We start from the raw sequence: 6,000 nt of genomic DNA, 5'->3' as shown, positions 1-6,000 counted from the left end.
TTATAGGCCTTGATTATTTAGACCAATTAGATTTGTCCTATATTTTACCACCTTTTAGCTGAATTCTTTTGTTTTGCATTTGCTTTGCTAAGAAGTTGTCTTAAAGAGTTCCAAGTTTAGAGAATTATGTTAATATTTTTCTTTCTGATCAGAACAATTGTTTTTACAATTCCTTCTGTTTAAATCATTTTAGAGATATTATAAGTGCACCATGGGCATATTGCAGTCTTAAATGAGCTTTCTGATCTTTCGCCCATTAAAGTTTCTTATTTTAATTTTGTAAATTTTTACTTGGTTTCCCTTTTTCTTTTAGTAACAATGAAATTGTTTTAAAGCTTAATGTGAAGGATCCTGTAGTCTTTATAAAGAAAAAATATAAAACATCTGAAGATAAGGCGAAAATTAACCTTTTAGGCCACAATTCATTTCTGTTTTTTAGTAACAGTTCTGGCTCTTCATGATTTATAGGCTAATCTATTTAGCAAGTGTTTTTGTATCTTTTTTTTAAGTATTTGATCAATATTTGATAGGTTTTGATTTGTGAGTGTTATCAGAGTGTTTTTCTTTATATTATATTGTAGTGTACTCCTCATTTTTTGAGGGAAATAAAAAAAATAAAAAAATAGAACATATAATTTTTCTTATTTTGTATTATTTCAAGTCTAGAATATCACAAAACTAAGCTTTCATATTGCCTATTGTATCTTAAGTAAATACAATTCCTGATGGAGTTTTGTTGATACCTGTCTTAAATTTAATTTGTCTACATAAAATGCATATTGTTTATGGGCAGCAACTATGACTTGAGTTTTTTTAAATATTTTCTTTTTTCAAACAATTGTTGTTCTGTGGTCACATTTGTGTTCCTTCCTAAGTGGCTGGCTCTCTAGCTTGAGAATCCTTTGTCCAAAGGGCACAGGTTTAATTCCTGGCATTACCAGTTTGTTTGGTTTGGGACAGGGATCAGTGATGTGACTCTGTTAGCTCAGCTAGAATTGGCCCAACTTTAAAAGGTTACCTAAAGAAATGTGGGGACAGTAAGCAGGAAGGACATGCAAAAAAACAGGATGGCTGGCCCCTAGCTTCCTATTGCACTTCCTGGCTAAACGACCACCTGGTCCTTTACTGGGCTTCTGACTTAGCCATATAAGCTTTCTTTTAAACTTATTAAACATAAGTACAAATGAAGAAATGTCAGTAGGGTAGTTGTTCCTTTTCAATGAATTGTTGATGTATAGACAAGAGTGTGGGTCATGAGAGATGGCTGGTGAATGTTTTGCAAGGTTTAAAAATTTAGGCAATTGCTCAGGTTGGCAACTCAGCACAAAAGTAAAATTTTGTGAATGGTTTTTCTTTGTCACTGTTATACTTATGTAATTGCAAGTATTTTATAGTTAATCTTTATTGTTTTGTTTTAATTGCAATGGCCCTAGGACTTTAGTGTAATTAAACCAACTTACATCCATCCATTTTCTTCCAACAGACAGGAGTTCTATGTTCCCTAGCTTCAATAAATTTATATGCAATTTTGAGATCAAGGGTTACAAAGTAGGTCAAAACTTGCAAATGGAACTGTGGTGCAACTAATTCATTTGTAAGGAATGTATATCAATTTAAAGAATTAAAAAAATCATTTAGAATTCAAACAAGACAAATAAATAAATAAAAGTATCCCTTTACAATCATTTAATGAATTGTCACAAATGTAGGTCATTCTTAAGATTGGAATGAACAAAGCTTCAATTATGAATCTGTTTTCTTTCAACAGACTGAAGGGGCAAACCTCCAAGCTTTGATAAATTCAATCTCACTTTTGGGCTCTTTTCAATGGGAACTTTCTTTGGATTTTTTTTTACCAACTAAAAACAGTAGGGAAAGCATCAGTTATAAGTGACTTAAGAGACTTGACAACATTTAGAAAAAGCTACATGCAATCTGATCTAAATAAGGATGATATTGTAGAGTATCAAAGAGAAGCCTACAGATATATCCCAAATACAGTAAAGGCATATTACAAAGAACAAGAACAGGTTCATAGAATACCATTGAAGTGGTAAAGAAACAAGAAAATTGCAAAAATTGAGATTATAAGATTAACAAGAAACTATGAAAATTGCAAGTACAGTACTAGTCTCCTTCCAACAGGACAAATAAGGGGATTCACGCCCCAAAGCTCTGACTATTTTCAACTACACCTTTAGGAGCCAAAAAAGAATTAAATACATTTTTTCACATATATCAAATATGACAGTTGACTCAGGAGTTTAGGGTCAGGGATTCAATACTCTGTGGTGCCACAAATGGAAGGACCTTTGCTGTCATAAGCGTTGTTAATCCTAGCACACACCCACACTCAAATATAACATTCTGTAAAACCATAAACATCTTAAACAGCAAAAATAAAAGACTTTTTTATTTTTGATAAATATTATTTGAAAAAGGACACTACAAGGCAAATATCAGGTTCATCAGCATGCTAAATTTGATGTGACAATGATAAAATTTGTTAAATCTTTTCTTGGATCAAATGTGTTAACTATAGATAACACAAACATTGCAATATCTATTTGTCCATCCATCTGTTTGATTGAGATTCTGAGACTATGACCCTAGGTCAAAAAGGCTGAGGCTTTTAAAGTTTTTTTCATTGACCTTAGGTCAAATAGGGAAAGAGGAGGAGGTTCTATACACAAAAAGTAGAATTTTTTGTTGATTTGTTGAAGTTAGTGAAAGGAGTATCAAATTTAAATGAAAGATGGAATAAATGTACATAGCAAAATATCACCAAATTGGATCCTACTAGAATTTATCAGATTTGTTTAGTGTAATTTCAAGAATGGCTAAGGTGCTGTCTCTGATAGTTGACCAAGTTTAAAAAAAAATCCTTTAGATCAAAAAGCTTAAAAATAAATTTGTGTCTGATACACAATATAGTTAAATATATGTAGTTAAAGGAAAAGCTACCATATTTTTCATCCCTGGGAAATTAGTTTAAAGCCCTATCCTGATTAGAAGAGGTAGCTCACATCAGGTTACTCAAACATAATTCTAAAGGAGCTAGACCATGGTTAAAATGCTAATACTGCACTGATACGTAGTCAATTAGACTGCTATTTCAGCTTATTTGCATTGTGATGTTAACAATGGGTTTGCAGCTTTAATGTGATGATCGCTTGAAGACAGGATTATCACCCTATTTAGGGTAGATCAATTTTATTTGAAAGAAAATCATTTGGTAAAATTCTAGTTGATTGACTTCTTGCTATCTCAGAAAGGGGTTATGTTAGGAAAATGAAACTTTCAGGGATGCATCTACAGGCTAAAGTATGTCCTTGGAAGGTACTTTGAAGTACCTACCTCTACTCCTTCTCCCTCTAGAGGGCCCTGACCTTCAAGTATGTGTTATAAAAGTTAAATCTTGCAAAATAGATCTTCTGTTGAATGAAGTACAACAAAATTGTTTTCAGCTTCACAACTTTGCTCAATCCAAATTTATAAGGTTTCAAAGATATACCAATACATTTCCTAAATTTTGAAAAAAAAACAACATTGATATGGTTCAGAATTCTACTCATAGCAGGAATTGCATTTTCAGAACTAAAGGCAGAGAAAAAGCAACTGGTAACTAAAACTTAAGATAAAATGTTGTTTTGTCAAAATTTCAATTTTGACAAACCTGTTAAACTTGTCAAACCTGTCAGATTGGCGAATTTCAGGGCTCTCTAGAGGGAGAAGGAGTTGATGTGGGTATTCTAGAATTCCTTCCCAGGATATACTTTAGCCTGTAGACCCACCCCTGAAAGTTTCATTTTCCTAACCTTACCCCTGTCTGAGATAACAAGAAGTCACTCAACTAGAATATTAACAATCACTTTATTAAACAACTATCAAAAAACTGCTGATCAGCAGAGATGATCCTTTAGCAGGGCATGAGAAATTTTGTGTTTTCTCTTTGTTTAAAACATCTTAATTTTTTTGCTTCAAGAATAACAGAATAAGAAGTCAATGATCATTGTATTTAGCAGTTATCATACAATTAAAGCTCTATGATCACTGAGCAAGGTGAAGATCTACGTCCTTAATAATAATCATCTAAAAGCTGCTGATCACAAATAATTTTTTTTTTAAACTGAGATATTCTTAGCCATTTACACTGGAAGTTTTTTTGTCACACATTTTTGGAATTTGAAATCTCTCTGGAAAAAGATCTTTCTTCCTTATGCTCTGGTCTTCCTTATGCTTTGGATATGGATCGCCACTATCTTTCTTTAGTTTCTTCTGAAAAACCTCAGATAAATGCTGCAATTTCGTAGAATTTTTTCGTGGGGTTTTTGACGTTATAACCCTGCGATAATTACAGATGAAATTCTAGTCCGGACTGAGAATTCTTCGAAGAATTCCAGACGGATGTGAAATTAATTCTGCATAATTGAGATTTCGGACACGCTCTACTTGTCTGTGGGCTTGCACTTTCTAACCCCGAAGAAATAGATTATTGAGGACATGTGACGTCATTGTTGCATATTTTTTTAAATGGATATACATGTGAAGTCGTAAAGTCTAAAGGAAAGACAAGGAAACTGTAAATAGTGGAAATAATCTTAGCTTTTCAGTGACCTGTAAGTAATCTTATGCATATTCCTTACGATCAAAAGGGTTTTTCGTGTTCTAGGCCCGTCTTGCATAGGCTAAGCTTCATAAGGAGTCAGAAGAAAAGTTTTTTGGTTATTAAAAAGGTTGGTTCTTAGGAAGGCAGCTATCATATTGGTGAGTTAGTCAAATATTACTATATGAAACAGGCCTAGTTCTAAACTATCGTATAATTTTTAACTTATAGGGGTAATTTTATTTAATTTTTATTAATTTAATTTTTATATAATTTTTATTAAATTATTATAGGGGTAAAATTTTACTTTAGCTACTTTGGCTATCTTTAAAAGAGGTTAGACTAGGAAGATGAAACTTTCAGGGATGTGTCTACAGGCTAAAGTATGTCCCAGGAAGGTATTTTAGTATCTACTTCTACTTCTTTTGCCTCTAGAGTGTCCTGAAATTTTTGGGTGCCTTATTTTTGGTTATCAGTTCCTTTTTCTCTGGCCTTAGTTCTGAAAAGACAGTTCCTGTTGATTGAGCAGAACTTTCTCTTTTTTTATTATTTCAAGACTAGAATATCACAAAACTAAGCATTCATATTGCTGATTGTATCTTAAGTAAATACAATCCCTGATGGAGTTTTGTTGATACCTGTCTTAAAATTAATTTGTCTAAATAAAATACATGTTGTTTGTGGGGCAGCAGTGAAAAATGGGAGCAACTATGACTTGAATTGTTTTTTATGGCACTTGGTATTAACCAAGTGACATAGCATTCGCAAACTCTGTTGGTCTGTTGGTCCTGGTTGTGTTACTTTAGGCACTTCCTGTTAAGCTAGGACAATGAAATTTGGCAGGCGTATCAGTGACCAGACCAGATTAAATTAGAAATAGTCGTTTTCCCGATTTGACCATCTGGGGCGGGGTAGGGGGTGGGGGTGGGGGGGCCCTGTTAATTTCGAGAAAATAGAAAAATTGAAGTATTTTTAACTTACGAATGGTTGATCAGATCTCAATGAAACTTAGTTTTTGGAAGGATATCGAGTCTCAGAGCTATTATTTTAAACCCCGACCGGATCTGGTAACATTTGAGGGAGGAGTTGGGAGGGGGAAACCTAAAACTTGGAAAACACTTGGAGTGGAGGGATCAGGATCAAACTTTGTGGGAAAAATAAGCACAAGTCCTAGATACATGATTGACATAACCGGAACGGATCTGCTCTTTTTGGGGTAGTTGGGGGTGGGGGTTAATTCTGAGAAATTAGAAAAAAATGAGGTATTTTTAACTTACGAATGGGTGATCAGATCTCAATGAAACTTGATGTTTGGAAGGATATCGTGTCTCAAAACTGTTATTTTAAATCCCGACCGGATCTGGTAACATTGAGGGGGGAGTTGGGAGGGGGAA

Source organism: Artemia franciscana, chromosome 5 (assembly GCF_032884065.1).
Source record: "Artemia franciscana chromosome 5, ASM3288406v1, whole genome shotgun sequence".
Taxonomy (NCBI): Eukaryota; Metazoa; Arthropoda; class Branchiopoda; order Anostraca; family Artemiidae; genus Artemia; species Artemia franciscana.
This window is presented reverse-complemented; position numbering follows the sequence as displayed.